The sequence below is a fragment of the Tupaia chinensis genome, unplaced genomic scaffold (assembly GCF_000334495.1).
Source record: "Tupaia chinensis unplaced genomic scaffold, TupChi_1.0 Scaffold000274_1, whole genome shotgun sequence".
Classification (NCBI taxonomy): Eukaryota; Metazoa; Chordata; class Mammalia; order Scandentia; family Tupaiidae; genus Tupaia; species Tupaia belangeri.
Genome location: NW_006159756.1, coordinates 2,554,377 through 2,575,174, shown reverse-complemented (window position 1 = coordinate 2,575,174; position 20,798 = coordinate 2,554,377). Strand labels below are relative to the sequence as shown.

The 20,798-nt window shown below is 47.9% G+C and overlaps 1 protein-coding gene and 1 pseudogene across 2 annotated transcripts in view; one reads left to right on the top strand and one right to left on the bottom strand.

Moving 5' to 3' along the window:
- The window catches only part of PAK1 (p21 (RAC1) activated kinase 1), a 123,550-nt gene that overhangs the window by 26,320 nt on the left and 76,432 nt on the right, over positions 1-20,798 (top strand). Inside the window, exon 1 of one of the 2 annotated variants that reach the window (XM_006149975.3) lies at positions 1,740-1,923. The exons of the other annotated variant lie outside the window; for it this stretch is intronic. The gene's annotated coding sequence lies outside the window, so the exon portion shown is untranslated. Of the gene's footprint in view, positions 1-1,739; positions 1,924-20,798 lie in introns of those variants that run through there. 2 annotated transcript variants of the gene reach the window in all.
- LOC102495022 (60S ribosomal protein L23a pseudogene) lies at positions 11,640-12,110 on the bottom strand (annotated as a pseudogene).

Here is a 20,798-nt window from a genome sequence, read left to right as displayed (position 1 = left end):
GAGGACTGCCTCTGGCTCTCCTCCACTCTGTAAATGGGATGAAGGACAAGGGTGGAGGTCAAAGAACATCTTAAAAACATGTGGAAACTGAGTTCTCAGAGAACACCAAATCTTCTAATCTATGCTCTTGACCAGTTCTTTCTTTGATGTGGATTTCTCCAAGGAGTTCCCTGTGTGTTCTACCAAATTTGGGACCTCTGTTCGTGGGAATGGCTCAAACAGTCAAGGATTGGGGTGGGGTGACCCTCCCTTGACAGAGCGCTGGTTTCTCCTCTTGGTCATGGAGGGCTTCTACATCCTGGCAGTCCAGGCCCATTGAATGGAGGAGTGGACATCCGTAAGGGGAGATGAGCGACCACAGCATTTCTCTCTACCCTTATCTGCTCTTTGTCAGGCAGTAGAGAGAGGGCTACAGCAGTTGATTTAGAGATGACTAACAGGGGTGTCTTGTAAACAGCATGGCAGAGAGAGTAAATAAATAAGATAAATAAAATAAGCAAGCAAAGCAAGTAAGCAAGCAGACATAGGCTTCGAAGTCAGACGTGCGTTCTTGGGGAGGTCATGCCCTCTCACCCCTCCATTCTGGCTTATACCAAGTTCGGCTTCTAAGCTGGATCCGTGGAGTGTGCTGGTTTCTTTTCATCTCACAAGCGTTAGTCTAATTCCTTAGCCTCTGCCGTTGCATGGAGCACGGAATCTACTAACTTGCTTTGTTTCTACTCCTGTCTGCATTTCCTACTGAGCAGTCTGTGATCTTTTATCTCATAATTCTGCTTTAAAACCTTCCATAGCCTTTTTTTTTCTAAAACTTGGAACAAAACATAAACTTCTCATTATGACCTAGACGAGATGCCCCATAATCTGATCCCCAGTCCTGCTTCTTGATCTGGGCTTGAGGAGGTAATCCTTCCTTCCTAGGGAGCATTTGGAAGCCAGAGGACCAGGGCCCTGAAAGTGTTTTCATTGTCCTTCTATAGGGAGGTAGAACTAGCACTGGGGTGGGGGGGTCTGGACCCGGTTGGGTGCGCGTTCCCCGCAATTGCTCGGCTCGCTCAGCCTCCATCCCACTGTGCCCTCTAGAACCTGTGCTGGAGGGTATGCTGCAGCCCCGCTCGCTGGCTGACCTCAGTTCTGATGGTGTGAGCTGGGCTCTGCCCGGGTCCTGAGGTTGACACTGGCGGTTTATAAACCCCACCTGGTGCACCCCAGCTGTCTGACTCGCAGCTGCTGCCCAGCTTTCTTTGCTTAGAGGCAGCCCAAGTGCTCACAGCATGTTCCCTGGGCACCGCGTTAGACTGATGGTGGGGCTGCGGGGTAGGGGTGCTGAGGAGCAGTGAGTCTCTTTCCGGGGGCCTAATCTGAACCCTCAGCCTGACCTCAGGAGCCCTAATAGACTCCTCAGCTGAAACCAAGGCCGGGGAGCTCTGGCTCTCGGGACTCCGGTCTCCGTGCTCACTCAGGGCTCTGGCGGGCTTTGAAAGCGGGGTGCAGAGAAAAATGCCCTCTGGCTGGAGCCGGGTTGGGGGAAGAACCGAAGGGGAAAGGCAGCCGGCACCCCGCCTGCAGTCTCGCTGCCTCGCTGCAGAAAGGAGCGTCCCTTTCCTGCCTCCCTCCCTTCCCTCACCTCTCCGTGCCTCCCTCCCCCCTCCTCTCTCGCTGCCTCCCTCCCTCTCTTCCCTCTCCCTACCGCCCTCCCCTCTCCCTCCCTGCCTCCCTCCCTCTTCCCCCACCCCGTGCTTCACCAACCCCAGAGCAGCGCCTTCACTGCCGCCCTGCGAGGGCGCGAGCGTGCTGCACCTCGGGAGCTAGCTGCTCCTCCTGGCCCGCGGAAGCCAGCAGACCCGGCCTCGTAGGCCGGACAGAAAGGTGCGGCTGTGCGACAGAGACCATCGCCGACATGCCGGGGCCGGCCGCCCCCGCCAGGTAACGCTGGCCCTCTGGGCTTGTTCTGCCGGGTGTGCTCTGGAGCCAGGATTTGCCTGGGCTTCCGGGGAGTGGTGGCGCAGGGTTCTACAGATTGTGGGTGGCCTGTTATGCTCCCCTTACCTTTTGGTGAGAGAAGGAGCTGAGGGTGGAGCCTTCCGATGAGCCCACGAGGGCTGGGCCTGTCTTGTAATCAGCTTCAGCCAGGGAACCACCGGCAGGGCAAGCTGCGTTTCTGGAACTGCCCTGCCCCAGAGCCCCAGTCCTGGAACTGCACCCCTCTCCCTGCCTGGTGGCCACTGTGATGCCCTCCTCTGTCATCTTGGCTGCTGGCCTGCTGGGTCCCAGGGCACTTTTCTGTGGGAGGTGGGTGAACTGGGAGACCGGAGCCTGGGAGCTAGCCCACCATGAGCCTGGTGTTCTCCTTCTGGCTCTCCCAGGCTGTCAGAAAGGTGAGCTGGGGGGCACAGACATGTCCCCTCACAGTGCCAGAGACAGAGGCAGACTTGGGAAGCAGACCCGGGAATCCATCTCCCACCCAGCCTTTCTGATAGCATCTTGCTGATCTCTTTGGGACCCAGTGACCTCAGGGCAAGGCCTGCTGAGCACTCCCATGTGCATTTCAGGTTGAGTTTGGGGGTGTCTATGTAGGGAGGTGTGACCAAATAATTTTCTTATGAAAAGCAGGAAGAAGCAGGCCTGGGAAGAAGCAGGCCGAGGTTTCAGTAGGTATTGGTGGGTTTTCCCAGAACTGGCCTATCCTTAGGTGTAAGTTGCTTTAACCCAGACTGTCTTCTGGGAGCCCCCCACCCCCCTCACTCTGCTGAGTTAATGACAGACTGTGGGGGCTCTGATAACCTTAATCATTATAATTCCTTCCTTCTTTGCTGTCTGGCACCAAGAAACTCCTGTCAGACCTGATTCTAACCTGCCTTGGTTATTTCGGACTTCTTCGTGACCCTGGTTTTTCCGGGTCTGCTTCTCCTTTCTCTCCTCACGTTCTTTCTCCACCTTTTCCTGGTCATTTTTCCTTGTGCTTCCCCTTTCTTACCTCTCTCCTTCATAACCTGTTTTTCCTTCTCTCTTTCTTGAGTCTTCCTCCTCCTGGGTTGGCTTCTTTTTCCTCCTGTAATTTACGGGTAAGCATTCTCATTATTAGTAGATTAGCAGTTGTTTGCAGGGACCTCTGATGAAGTATTTGTGAGGGCCGGATGTCCTGTGTTTTCCTACCTAGCTCCCTTGCTTTTAGCTTTCACCTCCATTTTTTTTTTTTTTAAGTTGCCATAGTGCATGTGTGCTTGCCAGACAGACAGAGAGAGAGAAATCACACCCCCCTCCTCCCAGCAGGGGTTGGGGAATGGCCACTTTGCTGTTCTTTCTCCATTTCTCCTCTCTGGATTTTGGACATACACCCATGTGCACCCAATGTGTTTTTCAAGCTGCTTGGTCTGAGATTCGAACCATGCAGTTGGCCATGTGGGGTCTAGCCAGTGTAACCTCCATGCCCTTTACCAAGTCTTGCCTCCATGCCTCACCTTATCTTGAACCTGCCAGTGAGCAATCTCTCCTCCTGAGTTGGTCCCCACTTTCCTGGGGGTGGGGCAGCAGCCAGGCAGTGGGGAATAAGCAAGACGGGAAACGGGAGGCTCAGAGGCTAGAATGAGAGGAGAGCAGGTGTCAGGTAGGACTGGGCAGAGGCTTGAATTCCCTTTAGTGAGATGAGTGTCTAGGAGATGACCAAAGACCCTTTGGGGGAAGGGAGGCTGGCCTGGGAGCCTAGGAAGGAAGGTGGGGGAATAGCAGGGGGCTGGGTGGAGGGAGAAGAGAAATCTTGGGGGAGAAGACAGTCCTCTTGAAGAAGAAGGTGTTCTGGGCAAGATAGGGGCTATTTGGAAGAGTAGGGGTGGTATGGGTACCATATAGGACAGTTCTATATTGTCTAGGAAAGGGTACCATATAGGACAGTTCTCATCCTCTCTGAAAGCTGGCATTGTGGACTGGCTTCTTTCTTTTTTTCTAAATTTGCTAGAGGATGCACATGCCCGCTAGAAAGGAAGGGGGAGGGAGTGAGAAAGCACCCCCGTGGGGCACGGCCATGCGGCAGTCTCTTCTCCGTTTCTCCTTTTGAGATTTTTCCCTTAAGCCACTGGGTTTGGGGCTTGAACTGTGCAATTGGCCATGTGGAATCCAGTTGCCCCAACCAGTGCGCCACTGACTGGCCTTGGACTGATTTAGATCTACTCAGCAATTTTTTCTTAAGCAGAGTCCACAAAGTGTGGCAATTAGCAGGGAAGCATAAATGAGAAAGACAAATAGACTGCTTTCCTGGCATTCACTGTCTAGACGAGAATGTGCAAGGCACGTGTCCCCAGAAAGCTTCGAACGTAGCGTCCCCTCATCACCATTTGAACCACCTGCTGTATGCAAGTTATGGTGCTAGGTGCTGGATACAAAATGGAAATTGGGCTCAGCTGCTGCAGGTCAAGGAGTGTGGACCCTCACGTGGTCAGTGTTGTGGAGGGCAACACACGGGCTGGGAGAATGTAGCACGTCAGTGACAGAGCTGGAGCCTAAGCTTAAGTCTTCTCCCATTAATGTCTGCTCTCCTATACCGTGCTGTCTTTGGACCCTATGTGCGTATATAAGGTACAAATAATTTTCTTAAAAAAAACTTTTTCCCTCCCAGAAGGTGCACACACTCATCAGAGAGAGGCAGAATGAGAGAAGATGGGAGAGAAAGCACCCCCCCCACACACACACACACACACACTGGGCATGGCCATACTGCCATCCCTTCGCTTCCATTTCTCTCTCCAGTTGGAACTTTGGTCATGCACACGTATGCATATGGCAGGCTTTTCAAGCCACCAGGGCTGGGATTTGACCCACGTGGTTGGCCATGTGGGATCTGACTCCCAACCATCAGGCTGCCGGACTGGCTCACAGAGAGTTTCTTATATTCTCTTTTCTGTCTGCCTTTGGGGCTAGATGGTACTACTGAGACTGAAAAGAAGAACAGCTCGTTTGGGAGGTCACTGTGCCATAACCAAGCTCACACTCATTACCTGGGAGGGAAACAGACCAGGTCCCTGGTAGCTGCTGACTCCAGGCCACTTGGTGACTTGGTGCTGAGCTCTCTGTCTGAGCCATTTAATCTCTTTCTCCCCCCTCTTTTTTTCTTAAATTCAGTTTCTGGCTGGCAGTAGAATCCAGAGACTAGATGCAGCTAGTCTAGGCATTTCACTTCCACTGGCCTCAATAAATGAGGGATTTAACACCTCACAGGGTTGGTAAGGATCGGATGAAATGATGAATGTGTGAAAATGCTTGTAAAGTACTGTACAGATGTTCTGAATGCATTTTCAAGCCGTGAAAAAATGCTTGGGTGCTGTACCCTGAATGCCTAGGGTAGCCACTGACTAGTTTAAATTGAGCCTTAATCCTCAATGAGTAAAGGAAAAGGAGTAGGTTAGGTAGAGGACTTTAGGGATTGGCAATTGAGCCCATGCTCAGAACGAAGGCCAGAGTTATCCAAGAGTGCTTTGTTGAAGGTCAGACAGGTAGTAGGTGGCAAGTATAAAAGATATTTTTAGTGACTTCTTTAGCGATAACAAAAAGGGTAGAGGAGACTTAAAAGTAGATCGACTTCATTTCAAATCCTGTTCTACCACTTATTAATTACCTGATTTTTATTCTCTTTCAGCTTTATATATAAAATAGAAGATGCTTATACCTGTCTTATTTTTGTAAAGCTTAAAAGTAACTGTGTAAACAATGAAAGAGAATTACATTCTAAGTACTTACTAGCTATATTGTTTTGTTTTGTTTTGTTTTGTTTGGGAGGGGTTTTTGCTATAAGGTGTGCATGCTTGCCAGAAAGACAGAGAGAGACAGAGAGACAGAAAGCGAGAAATCACCCCCAGGGGGGATGGCCACGCCGCAATCCCTTCTCCTCCGTTCTCCTCTCAGGATCTTAGGCATGCACGCACACACGCCCGGCGTGAGTTTAAGCCACCGGGTTCGGGACTCGAACCATGGTCAACTACATGGGAGTCCGGTGACTTATCATTACTCAGCAGCTGGCCCCACTATATTTATTCTTATCCTTCAAAAATACACTTTGAACGGGACCAGCAGTTAGCGTAATGGCTATGTTGCTGGACTCCCATGTAGTCGACCGCGGTTTGCGTCCCAGACCCGGTGACTTAAACTCACGCCGGGCGTGTGTGCGTGCATGCCTAAGATCCTGAGAGGAGAACGGAGGAGAAGGGATTGCGGCGTGGCCATCCCCCCTGGGGGTGATTTCTCGCTTTCTGTCTCTCTGTCTCTCTCTGTCTGTATGGCGAGCACATGCACCCTATAGCAAAAACCTCTCAAAAAAAAAAAAATACCCTCTGAATTCACACTCTCATTCAGTCTTCCTTGACCCCTAGGCTATTAAGGCCCCTCCTGGCTGTTCTGGATTGGTGTGACACCTATGTGCTTCCTCTCATCACTCAGTGGTGGCACTCACTGTGTTAGTGTGGTTCATCTCTCTGCCTTCTGCCTTTCTTACTAGTCTATAAGGGCTTTTTCTTTTCCCCCTTATTTATTTCTTCCATGACTGAGAGAGACAGAAAGTGAGAGACAAAAAAAAAGTATCCCTAGGACTAGCAGTTGGTGTAATGGCTATGTCGCTGGACATAGTTCCTCTAGTTCTTTAGTATACATTGGTAAGTATAGTACACTTACTGTTTACTGAGGGAGATGTGTAATAAATATAATTAAAACTCATAATAAATGCTGTGAAAACTAGAAGTTCCCTGGCTGTGTTAGGATGAGATACTGATGAGAAGTGCAGGTGGAGTGGGGAGAAGCTCATTAGTCTCAGAGAACTGTTCGGTCTAGAGACAGAAACTTGGGCGTTGTCGATGTACAATGGTGTCTAATGCCATGGACGCGATTATCGTGGGGAGAGCGTGTGAAGAAAGGAGGTTCCAAGCCTTGAACATGTGGAAGATGAGGAGAAAGGGGATCCTGTCAGGGAGATCGGAGCAGTCAGAAAAGTAGAAGAACCAGGCCAGTGTGCCTCCCCTGAAGCCTAGGAAGTGAGTGAGTGAAAGAGAAGGGAGGCAGAAACGCTGCTGGACGGGATAAAGCCAGGGCAGAGAAGTGACCATTGGATTTGTCAAGATGGAGATAACTGGAAATCTTGACAAGACTACTTCTTGTGAAATGGTAGAATGTGAGTTGGCAAACAACAAGGGAAGAAGTGGCGATCATTGAAATAGGCAGTTCTTTCTAGAAGCTTTACTACAGAGGGGAACAAAGAAATAAGTGGTGTCTGGAGGATGATGTGGGTGTCCAGGGAGGGGTGTGTGTGTCTGTGTCTTTGAACAGGAGACATTACGTCATGTTGGTACTCATCCAGTAGTTCTCAGGTGAGGCCAAACATTTAGAAGTCATTTTGATGTTTCTTTTTTCTCACATACTATATCCATCTCTAAGTAAGCTATTTGACTACCTTTAAAATATAGCTACCTTTGAAATACTCGTCTCTGCCTCCTGCCAGTTATCTGTGCCACCATCAGGTCTCGCCTGGATCATGGTAATCATTTCCCAATGTCCTCTCCCGATTTGCATGCTGGTCTGCAGTCTGTTTTCCTCAGTAGCCAGAGTGGTCTCTTTGAAACATAAATCACTCCCTTCAGTGTCTTCCCACACTTGTTACAAAATTTGAACTTACTATTGTGGCCTGCAGTCTGACTGCTGCTTCCGTCTCTAACATCAGTCTTTCCACATTTCCCCTTGTTCCATGTAGTCTCTCTGGTCTTTCTGCTGTTCTGTGTGCCCAGGGTAGTCTCATCTAGGACTTTTGTATCCTCTGCTCACCTGCTTAAAATGCTCTCCTTCCGGGGTTGGCTCAGTGGGGCCGTGATAATGTGCTGCTCAAGAGAAGCTAGATCACACCTAGTGACCATGATTTGTTCCCTAGCCTGGTTGGCCTGAGGCATGCCAGGATTGCCCAAGATGCGATGGGCTGGAGGCCTGGAGGATTGTAGTCACACCACAATCCCCTGTGAGCCGTGTTCATCTCTCTCACTCACCCTCGCGTGCACACATTTTCTACCATGAATGAAAAAAATACTCTTCTTCCAGATATTGCCATGGCTTACTGTCTTACTTCACTCAGATATTACATGTCTTGTCTTTTTTTTTTTTTTGGAGAGGTTTTTGCTATAAGGCGTGTGTGCTCACCAGGAAGACAGATAGAGACAGAGAGACAGAAAGCAAGAAATCACCCCCCAGGGGGATGGCCACACCGCAATCCCTTCTCCTCCATTCTCTTCTTGGGATTTTGGGTATGCTTGCACATGTGCCCGGCGTGAGCTTAAGTCACCAGGTCCGGGATCCGAACCACGGTCGAATGCATGGGAGTCCAGCGACATAGCCATTACGCCAACTGCTGGTCGTCCCCCCCACCCTTTTTCCCCCTTATATGTCTTTTCCACAGGGAAGCCTGTCTTGATGACCTTAGGGTATGTATCATTCCCCAGCCCCCCATTCCATACTCATGCACACATAGGATCTGACATCACGTGTATGTTTGCTTATTTCTCTGTCTGCTTCCCTTACTAGACTGTAAACCCCCATGAACACAAGGACTGTATCTTACTCAGATAGGTTAGTATAGGTACACTATATCCTCAGTAAATACTTGATAAATGATGGAAAGGAAAGGTCGATACAGCTAAAAGAAGCGATCGTTCCAGGCAAAAGGAAGCGCAAAGGAAGGAAGTGCATGGGAAGAGGGGAGAGTGACTGCACTTGATGAGAGCAAGGACAGCTCCTTAATTGTAATTGGAGGGAAGAGGGGAAAGTGGGTGTAGGTGCAGGGAGATGCGTGGATTTGGGGATAGGAAGGTGTAGCTCTGAAAAGCTTTCTGGTTTCTCATGGAAAGTGAGGCTGTCAGGTAAAGGGGGGCGTGAGTGGGAAGTCCACTTGAGTGCCCATTTGAGGGAAGGTAACCATATATAGGAATGTATTCGTAACATTCGAGTGAGAGCAGTTAACCGAGTTTGTAAAGCTCTCTGAGATGGAAACAGTGGGCGAGACCTGAGTTCAGCTACCCCCAACCTAGGATTTTGCCAGTTCCTTGGAAAGGGAGTGAAGGGTAAAGGAGTTAATGATTTTTGATGTTTGAGTGATTTTAAAGCAAAGTGAAGGCTGAGGGCTGATAATAGTTTGTTGGAACTCAAAATGAAGCCAGCGGGTTATAGTGGATAGACTGGAGTAGATGTGATCCGTGTAGAGGTTGGAGTTGATGCACACTGTGGCAGTGAGGTCCAGGGTGTGATCTGGGAGTCCTGGCCGACTTGGACTGGAGGCAGAAGGTGGAATACCACAGAGTCGATAGGATCACACTGGGCTGGCTGGTGTTGTCTGATGGCAGCGGCATGGGCATAGACCACCAGGAACTAGAGCCTTTGGAAGCAGTATAGTGGGATCACAGCTCGTACTCAGCAAAGATAGAGGTTTTTACAAGAGAAAGGGAAAGAAGTGGTTTGGAAATATCACTGAAAATTAAGGACAGTACCTACAGGTTGGACGTGTGAGAGAAAGCACCTACAGTGGAGCGGTCTGTGGGGAAGGCTCTTCTCCAGGTGATAGCCAGGTCTCCTAAGGCAAGGAGGCAGAGGGGAGTTAGCCAGTGGCGGATGGATGTTCCAGAGTGAACAGTGAAGGGCCTCAGGGTTTGGAGGGGAGGATTTGGTCATCTTAGAGGGTATGCAAAGGTTGGTGGTGAGGGTTGAGGTGGTCACAGATTACAGAAGTTAGTGGACGCTGGAGGGTTGATAGGCTTAGTGCTGATTACCTTCTGGAGGGAGGAGGGCATCCATTTCACAACGTCGTCATCAGGACTGGGAGAGAATCTGTTCTCTGAGGTGGTGTGTGGCAGTGTGGGAAACTGAAGGCCATGTCCAGACTGGAAAGTCATGTAGAATAGGTTCTTGTGCTTCCTGGGAGGTCGAATCAGGTGGCCTCTGTGATTCCTTCCACTCTCAGATCATTAAGGACCTCAAGTTGCTATGCTGGGTTTCTCAGTGCGGGTTATCCAGTAGGAAGTCTAGAGGTTCGAAGCTGAAGTTTGAATTTTTGCTGTAACCATTGGGAATAACTCAACTGGGGCTACAGGTTAGACATTTTCCAAGACGGCAGGGAGAGGACAGTAAGACCTGTGAACACTGGTGCTTCAGGCAACGTAAGTGACTATCTCTAGGAGTGGTAAGAGCAAGCAGACTGTGCGCGAGGGGATGGAGGTTCAGGGCCAGCCTAAGCGCATGTGTCTCTCACGCCGAATCTCACTCTGCCCTTTCACTCCACTTTGCTGCCTCTCATACCTCTACAGTTGTAGGAACCCTCCCTTTGTTCGTTTTGTCTCAAATTGCAATTAGTTAGAGTGGTTTATTTATTTATTTTTTAAAAGAGGTTTTTGTTATAGGGTATGTGCACTCGCCAGAGAGACAGAGAGACAGTGAGTGAGAAATCACTCCCCAGGAGGGATGGCCATGCCACAGTCCTTTTTCCTCCTGGGATGTTGGGTATGCATGCACATGTACCTGGAATGAGTTTTAAGCTGCTGGATCTGAGACTTTAACCACAGTTGATTACGTGGGAGTCCAGTGATATAACCATTATGTTACCTGTTGGTCCCAGTTAGAGTGTTTTTAAGAGAATCAGAATGGAGAGGACCAGCAGTTGGCGTAATGGCTGTGTTGCTGGACTCCCATGTAGTCAACTGCAGTTTGAGTCCTGGACCCAGTGACTTAAACTCATGCCAGGTGCATGTGTGTGCATGCCCAAGATTCTGAGAGGAAAATGGAGGAGAAAGGGATTGTGGTGTGGCCATCCCCCTGGGGGAGATTTCTCACTTTTTGTCTCCCTCTGTCTTTCTAGCAAGCGCACTTGCAAAAATCTCTCCTCCCTCCCTCCAAATAAAGAATCAAAATGGGGGCTAGGAGATGGCCTGGTGGTTAAGGTGCTGATCTCCCACACATGGTTGACCACAGTTCAAGTCCCAGAACTGGAGGCTTGGAAATCACTCCAGGCATTGTATGTGTGTGCCCAAGATCCCAAGAGGAAAATGGAGAAGGGATTACAGTGTGGCCATTACCCTCGGGGGGTGATTTCTGTCCTGCAGAAATCTCTCTTTCTCTCTCTCATTCTTCCTCTCTCTCTCTCTCCCCCACTCCACCCCTAGTGAGTATATGTGCCCTATGACCAAAAAAAAGAGGATCAGAGACTACTCATGTCTTTGTCACTATTTCATTTTTTTAAATTTAAATTTAATTTTAAAAAATTATCATAATCTTGTTTATATTGCATTGAATCGCATATAACTTTACAGTGTCTTACATTTTTTTTTTTTTGAGAGGTTTCTGCTATAGGGCATGTGTGCTCACCAGACGGACAGAGAGAGACAGAGAGGGAGAAATCACCCCCCGGGGGGATGGCCACGCCGCAATCCCTTCTCCTCCATTCTCCTCTCGGGATCTTGTGCACACACACACGTGCCCGGTGTGAGTTTAAGCCACTGGGTCTGGTACTCGAACCGCAGTCGACTACATGGGAGTCCAGTGACATAGCCATTACGTTAACTGCTGGTCCCTTTTTTTTGTTGTTTTTAATATATGGTGAAAAAGTGTGTATTTAGAACCAGCCAGCTGGACTCGCATTAGATGATCCCAATTTTGTTGGTAACATCCAAAGCATCACAATCGGGAGCCGGCCGCACATACGCCTTCTTCTCTCCCTCAGGCCTGATTAGAGTGTTGACCTTGGCCACATCAGTACCGTAGAGCTTCTTCATGGCCTGTGTGATCTGGTGCTTGCTGGCCTTGATGTCCACAATGAACACAAGTGTGTTGTTGTCCTCTATCTTCTTCATGGCAGACTCGGTTGTCAGGGGGAACTTGATGATGGCACAGTGGTCAAGCTTGTTTCTCCTGGGGCGCTCTTCTGAGGGTATTTAGGCTGCCTCCACAGTTGGAGAAGAGTCTTGGGCCTCCGGAAGGTGGGTGATGTACGGGTCTTCTTTTTTTTTGTGACTGTGGACGCCTTTCAGCATTGCCTTCTTGGCCTTCAAAGTCTTTGCTTTAGCTTCAGCTTTGGGAGGGGCAGGAGCTTCCTTTGCTTTCGGCGCCATCTTGGCGAAAAGCAATGTATTACGTTTCTTTTTCCAGAAGGAATATCAGGCATATCAGTCAATACAAAGACGTTAAAATCTCTATCAGCATCATCCAGTAGCTTTTCATTATTTTTTCCAGATTGTTATTATTTCAATGATTTTTTTAAACGTTCAATCAGTATTTATCATTTTGCTTGTAAAAAAGACTTTACCCAACATGAAATACTTCTCAGACCAGTCCAGTTGAGAATACTATACACATCATCATCAACAGGTAATAAACCATTTCTGTGTCCCACTAATGTCATGCCTCTCTAGTTGTTCTCTTGCTATCCTTCTCCTTACTCTTCCCTTCTCCTGCCCCGTTCCACACTGTCTTATCGTCGCTATTTTTCACAGTTTCATTTGTGATCTTAGGTAAATTGTATACCCCTAATGGGTTTCAAAATAAAGGTTTAAAACTGGCTCTTTGAGAAACTTTTATTTACTTGTTTATTGAATTTTATTTATTTTCTCATTTGTTATTTACATATATTTTTTTCTTTTTTCTTTGTCCAGGTTTTTGCCATAGAGTGCATGTGCTCCCTGGAGAGAGGGAGAGAAAGACAGAGAGAAGGAAAGTGAGAAATCGCCCTCCAAGGAGGATGGCCACACCACAGTCCCTCCTCCTTCATTCTTTTTTCAGGATTTTGGGCACACATGAACATGTGTCCTGCATGATTTTTTGTTTCGTTTTGTTTTTTGGAGAAGTTTTTGCTAGAAAGACAGAGAGACAGAAAGCTTGAAATCCCCCCACCCCCGGGATGGCCATGCTGCAAAATCCCTTCTCCTCCATTCTCCTCTCAGGATCTTGAGCACGCCCGGCATGAGTTTAAGCCACTGGGTCTGGGACTCGAACCACAGTCGACTACATGGGAGTCCAGCAACATTGCCATTACACCAACTGCTGGTCCCCATTCGCCTTGTGTGATTTTAAAGTTGTCATTCAAAACGCGGCCAGCCATGTGAGAGTCCAGTGCCTTAACCACCTGCTGGCCCCTTTCATTATGCATCTTTGTGGGGTTGGATTTTCAAAGCATGCATGTAGTATGTAATAATCAAATCGAGGATCATACCATATTCATCATCTTCAGTAAAAAACATTACATTATGTTGTATAGAACTGGCTGATTCTTGAAGATTCTTTTAGTGCCTGTGTTTTTCCATTAAACCAAGGTGCTTCAATCAGTACATTGTTGCTAATTGCCTGATATATACTAGATCTGTGCTGAGTGGGTCTTAGGGATGTAGAGGTTAATCAGACTCATTTTCATCCCTTGAGTTACTCATGGACTGGTGAGAACAAGCTTGAAATATGGTCACTGTGATGCAATTTAGACACTGCTGCATTCAAGTATATGTGAAATGTTAAATGTGGGGAGGGCCAGCCAGTGGCAGGGTAGTTAAGGCAGCTGAATCCTACCTGGCTGACTGTACAGTCTGAGTCCTGGACCCAGTGGCTTGAAAAACACTGGACACATGTGTGCATGTCCCAAACCTTTAGAGGGGAATGGAGAAGGGATTGCAATGTGGCCATGCCCCTGGGAGATGCTTTATCTCTTGCTCTTTCACTTTCTCATTGTCTCTCTTCTGCAGCACACATGCCCTCTTTAAAAAAAAAAAAGTGTGGGGAAAGGTGGAGGTAGAGGGTCCTAAAATGAACTAGTTTGGGCCTTGAAAATGAGCGGTGTTTCCTTGGCCAGACACGTGGGGACATTTTAGACAGAACGGCATGGGCACAGGCAGAGGCACAAAAGCACATTGAGCTGGGATGACGTGTTTAGGGAATGGTAGTGACACAACTGGAAGGGTAGGTGGGGGAGGGAGCCAGGCGGCATGCTAATTCGTCTGTAGATGCTTTTTAATTCTCATGAAAATGTTTTAAGTAGGTGGTCTTATTTATGTTTTACATAACAGGAGACTAAGGATCAGAAAGTGAAGGAGCTTTACTAACAGCTCAGAAGCAGCCTCCAGTTTTCCCCTGTGCCCTAGCAGTTGCTTTCCTGTTGCTAAACCAGAGCAAGTGGCTGGAGGCTACACAGTGCAAGTGTCTTTGAAGCAATAGATAGGACATCCCTCAGCAAATTCAAGACTGCAGCATTCCAGTCCCCTGTTAGGGTAAACCTCCTGGCACGATTTAATTAAAGATCAGATTCTCAGAAGCAGGCGTCAAGGGCATACAGCACTCCCCCGTCCTGGGTGGAGTGTTGGCCATGCCAGTCGCAGCTGTTCTGGCTTGTTTGAACTAAGAACTGTGGTTGGTGTGTGCAGTCGGCTTTATTTCTCCTTCCTTCATTTTAAATAATCAGCCTAAGGCGTTATCTAGAGATTATATTAGAGATGATCTAGTCCATTTCTTTGTCCCTAGAGTCAACAGTGCAGTGTTCTGTGACGGTTCTGTCCCTGCACAGGCATCATTTCCGGTCCCTGCCTTTGTTGCCCACTAGCCGTGTGGCCCTGCGTGACTGTGTGCTGCTTCTGACTTGCTCACTCTTCATCCCAGCACCTAGCGTAGCCTTGGTGAATAAAAAATATACGCATTAATGAGAGAAAAATATCTACCAAATACATTCCCAAGTTTTCTGTAAAGTTCAGAGTTTGTTAATGATTATTTAAATATTAGCTCCAAATATGGTTGAAACCTTAGTTGTGAAGAAAACATGCCAAGTTCATGCTCAGAATCCCAAGAGGAGAATGGAGAAGGGATTGCAGCATGGCCATCCCCCTGAAGGGTGGTTGCTCACTTTCTTCTGTCTCTCTCTCCATGCACATGTCCCGTGGCAAACTAAAAACAATATTGAAAAAGGTGGTCAGTCCAGGAGATTTTCCAAGGCACCTGTTTCCTAGCATTTCAACAAGTCTGAGAAGCAGTGAGAGGGCTCCCCTAGATTCCCAAGTCATGCTGCGTGAGCTTGAGGCCTTGGCGTGCTCGGTGCAGATGGGTAGCATCTGGTTCCTCCTCCGGCAACACCTCTTTTCTCATTGTCGTCTCTCACAGCCTTGTATTTCAGTCGCCTGCGTCATCTTTTATTTTTAACGTGGGACATTCATTGCCCAGCTTTAGAAATGCTTAGAAGGGCCTTTTCCTCATTAGTGCTGTATGTGGGACAGCCACGGAAGGCCTGCTGTGGTCTGTGGTGTCCCACTTTTCAGTCTCCCGTGTTAGTCCTTTATGTTGCATTTGACCATCCTGTACCCGCAGGTTCACGTTACTCTGTGTTCTGGGATGCATTTCTTATCACTTTTCTTTATCAAAGTTATCCCTTTATTTATCACCTTTTTATGGGGGGCGGGGGCAGGGGGCAGGTATGAGACCAGTGTCTGCACCTATTCCAAACCAGTTAAATCAGAGACTCAGGTTTGGCTGAAGCATTGGCGGCATCCTGCTCTTCTCCCCTCCCAGCACTATTCTATTAGGAGAGATTTCCAACATCGAAAGGATTTTAGAGTGCATACCTGTGTACCACCACCTCCGTTCTCCTACCATTAACATCTCCACGTTCTTTATCATATCCATTATGTGTTACATATGGACATGGGTATTATATGACATCCCTGTGTTCACCCGTTAATCTGATATATATACATTTCTTAGTTTTCACAATGGGGTGTGTGTGCTCACTTGAGAGAGATAGAGCAAGAGAAAGTGAGAAATCACTCCTCACGGAGGTGGCCATGCTGCAATCTCTTCTCCTTCATTCTCCTATTGGGATTTTGGGCAGGTGTGTACATGCACCTGGCATGACTTTAAAGCTACCATGTCTGGGACTGAAACTGCGGAGTCAGCTATGTGAGATCCAGCCACCTTAACCTCCACTTGACCTGTTGGCCCAATCTAATATTTTTAAATGCATTTCAGAGTAAATTTAGATATTAGTATACTGCCTCCTGAGTACTTTGGCACTGGTGTTTTAAAAGCTGACAGGGGATTCTTATAGTCCAACCTATTTATTCTTTAAGCTGCTACTCTTATTTTTTTTAATGATTTCTTAATTTATTATTATTATTTTAAATTTGCTATAGGGCACATTTGCTCACCAGAGACAGAGAAGGAGAGAGGGAGAGAAAGTGAGAAAACAAGCTACCAAGGCCAGGGCTCAAACTGCGGTCAGCCATGTGAGAGTCCAGTGCATTAAGCACCACACCACCTGTTGGCCCAAGCTGCTACTTTTTATTAGCTTGTTTATTTCTTCCATGAGCAAAAGAGATGAAAGAAAGAGACCGGACCCCCACTGGGTTCTTGATGCCACAGTCTGTCCCCAGCTTTAACTAGCCATAGATCATGGGCACATGCATGCCCAGCACACTCATGGAAGTCTCCAGATATGAACCTGGAACCTTCCCATGTGGGTCAGCTCGCAGAGCATCGCATTTCACCGCCAAGCCGCCACCCAGCCCCTAAACGGCGACTCTGTAGGCCGCCTCTTTGGGAAACTTCACTCGTCACCCTCCTGGGTGCACTTTCCTTCCCGCATGCCCTCGCATGTTGCTGTCTCCTGGTGTACAGCACTGTTCACGGGCGGCCTGGTGTTGCCTTTAGGTCCTGCTGCTTGTTAGGCCGGGAGCCTCTAGGCGTGGGTCACACCTTATTCATTTATTTCTCTAACTAATATTTATTTGTTTCTTTTTTTTAAAAAAAAAACAACCTTCATGTAAGTACTCAGCAGAAGTTTACTGATTTGAATTACTTTAATGAAGAATCTGTAATTACAACGAAAGGCGTGTGTACCTTGTACATCTTTAATTATATACCCCACATTATGCTTTTTTATTTATTTTTAAAAATTTTACTTGAGCAAGAATCCATTTATGTTCCCAGGTGCTAGCTCATGGTAGCCATTTAGTCAATGTCACTTGAGTCCAGCTTAAACATGCTTATATATCTTTATACTTGCTGCTGGTGAGATTTGGCTGACCTGAACATAAACAGAAGTAGCAGCCTCAGGGGCAGGATGGTGGTGTGGTGGTCACACAGCACTCTCCAGGCCTGGGTCCACATGCGGCCTTCTGGCTTCATGGCCCAGAGTGTCCCTGTCTGTGCTGGGCACGGCCAGTGTGCCTGTGGTTCTGGCGGTCTGCGGCTTGGCATGGATCGCGGTGCTGGAACCATTTTGGGGAGGTGCCTGTCTCCTCTCTCTCTGTCTCTGTTTCTGTCATAGAAGAAATAAATTTTTAAAAGTAGCAGACTTCAGATCATAAAAGGTACAAAGGGGCTGGAATTACCTCTATGTAGTTGGAAAAATCCTTTAGCAGAGTTTAAACATGAGGTTTCAGTTTCTTGTGAAGGATAAGTAAAATTTTTATCACTTTAAAGAGTAAAAGGGTTCTGTTCCTATTCTACCTTTGAATTGCTGTGTGATCTTAGGCGATTTGCTCCTGCCCTTTGGACCACAGTGTTTCTACTTGTAATGTGAAGGGTCGCATTAGCTGACCGCTAAGGTCGCCTCTGGCTTTGATGTCATGTGCTTCTTAAAATCTCGGATTAATTCCATTCTGTTTTATGCCAGTGGCTGTGGAATGAAGGGTAACAGAGTAGAAGGAGGTGGTTGTTAGTGAGCACACTCCTTCCTTGAATCTTGTCCCCCCCCCCCTTTTTAAAGGTGTTTTCCGTAGGGTACGTCCAGAGAGAGAGAGAGACAGGCAGACGGACGGACAGTGAGAGGGAAAGTAAGAAATCACCCGCTGGGGGTAAGGCCGTGCTGCCATCCCTTCTCCTCACTCGTCTTTCAGGACTTTGAGCAAACATGCACATGAGCCCAGTGTGATTTTCAAGCTGCCAGGTCTGAGACTCGGACTGTGGTCGGCCATGTGGGAGTCCAGTGCCTTAAACACCATGTCACTTTCTGGCCCCTAATCCCTGTCCATTTTCATTCGGTATGAGAGCGCCTTATATTTAGTGGCTACTTGAAAAGTGTTTTCTGGGAACCAGCAGTTAGCGTAATGGCTATGTCCCTGGACTCCCACGTAGCCAACCACGGTTCGCATCCTGGACCTGGTGGCTTAAAACTCATGCCAGGCGCGTGTGCGTGCGTGCCCAAGATCCCGAGAGGAGAATGGAGGAGAAGGGGTTGTGGCATGACCATCCCCCCTGGGGGGTGATTTCTTGCTGTCTGGCGAGCACACGCACCCTATAGCGAAAACCTCTCCAAAAAAAACCAAAAAAGTGTTTTCTTTCCCTTCTCTCTGCTCTCTTACATTGTGCCCTAGAAGAGGCACGACTCATTGTCTTTCCCTCCTTTGGTGTCACTTGCCCTGGGTGAGCCTAGCCATTTCCTACTGCATGGTGGGAAATGTCAGATAGCAGCTCGCAGTGACAGGACCTCTGTGACAGTAGAGCCAGAGTGTAAACCCAGGCCTCCAACGTGTAACTCCAGTCGTCTCTATATATTGCCCTCCTAGGGCTCGTTAGGGCTCTTGGAAACCTCCCCTTGATCCCGCTCCTGTTCTGGAGCCATTCTGCTGATTCCTGATTAATACTTCAGTATAATTACTTCATACAATACTAGGCTCTCTGAGCCTCCGGGGCCTCGGTAGAATGTCCTCAGTCTGTCCTTCCTTTTCTCTGTCTGTATCCATTTTTGTCCAGGACAGATTGAAGGGTGCCCTCTGTGTGGTGAAATGCCGGCCGCAGTCTAGCTGTGTATTGCAGCAGGTCAGAAGGCACTGGCTTCGCGTCCTCCTCAACCTTTGGCCTGCAGAGACTATCAGAGATTTAAGCTGTGTTTGCTCTCCTCACTCAAGAGCTGAGGGTTTCTTCTTCCTCCCCCCAGGACTGATGTTTTGGGACTGTTTTCCTGTAAACGAAGTTTAAATAGTATAGGCTTTATAAGGCGCTCATTACTGTACCGTGTATAAATGGACAAAATGACCAGTGAGGATTTCATCCGTGATTGTAGACAGGAAAGACTTGTGGAGAAATAGAGCTGGTGGGAGAGCTCAGGAAGACTGGGAAGTCGTGCAGAAACCCTGGGACCACGGAAATTCAGAGAGGAGTGATCAAAGAGCACAGAATGACTGGGCGGGGCACACCTGTCATCCCCAGCTACTGGAGGCTGAGGCAGGAAGGAAGAAGAGAGAGGCAAGCACGAAATTGTGTTCTGCGGCTATAGTTTAAGGTACAGGAATGTTTAGCTTTGAGAAAATAGATTTGGGATGTCTTAAAAGATTAAGTATTTAAAATTCTGCCTGGGGAAGACGTAATAGGCTTTTCTGAATAGTAGAGAGAGAAAGAGAGAGAGAGAGGGAGGGAGGGAGGGAGGGAGGGAGCAAGCGAGCGTTTAGTATTAGCAGTTAGAAGGACTTTTTTCTTTGTTATTTATTTCATTTGTTTCTTGAACAGATCTTTATTTATTACTTACTCTGTGAGTATCGAGAAATGCCTAGGACATGAACTTTGCTCTTCAGGAGTTTATAATCTAAATCTGGTGGGAGAGTGGAGGTAAAGGGAGAGAAACTGTAAATAAATAATAGCAATGCATTGCAAGATAGGTAGAACTTAATAGAAGTGAAAGTCTTTAAGTGAGATGAGCAGAGATAGAAAAGGCTCTCTGAGATGACAAGATTTCCTGTCATTGGAGGTTTTTAAACAAAGGCTTGGTATCCTGGGCTGGAAGTGGTAACAAGGATTCCAACAACAGAGTTTTTAGGTTTCAAGTACTTTGGAATCTCTTTGAAGATGAACATCAACCACTGAGACTCTTCCAAACATCATACATGGCCAGGGAAGTGAAGGAAAGCCTGTACAGGGAGGTTGGTGAGGCTTGTTTTGGCTCAATCGTGGGCCGTCGGCCTGTCAGGGAGTTCTCGTTAATGAAGACGCTGGTTGAAAAAGCTGGGAGGCAAGGAGGGGCTTGGTTGGGCTATCAGGTGGCCGCTGGCAGGGTAAGTTTGAACTTGCAGCATGGAATAGCGAAGTACAGTTGAGAACTGAGACGTCCAAGCTGTCTTCGGGAAGTGGAGGGACTAGAATTGGGACTAGAAGGGAAAGCCGTGACAAATGTGGGAAGTAACAGAAGTGGATAAAAAGCACCCTACCCAGAGAGTTAATTTAATACACAAGATTGTTCTTACCTTGTTGGTTGATTTTGTTCAAAAAGTGAAGTAAGCACAGGAAGCATGATGTGGAGTGAGTAAGAATATTTGGCAAATTCAGGGAAACTGAGATTCTGAGGTGTGGTTGGAATGTCAGCTGTGTCTAGGTGTGGTGTGGAGTTGTGTGTGGGTGTGGCGTTGAGCTGTGTCTAGGTGGTGGCGTTGAGCTGTGTGTAGGTGTGGTGTTGAGCTGTGTCTAGGTGGTGGCTTTGAGCTGTGTCTAGGTGGTGGCGTTGAGCTATGTCTAGGTGGTGGCGTTGAGCTGTGTCTAGGTGGTGGTGTTGAGCTGTGTCTAGGTGGTGGCATTGAGCTGTGTCTAGGTGGTGGCGTTGAGTGTCTAGGTGGTGGCATGGAGCGGTGTCTAGGTGGTGGCGTTGAGCTGTGTCTAGGTGTGGCATTGAGCTGTGTCTAGGTGTGGTGTTGAGCTGTGTCAAGGTGGTAGTGTTGAGCTGTGTCTATGTGGTAGCATTGAGCTGTGTGTAGGTGTGGTGTTGAGCTGTATCTAGGTGATGGCGTTGAGCTGCGTCTAGGTGGTGGCTTTGAGCTGTGTCTAGGGGGGGGCGTTGGGTTGGGTCT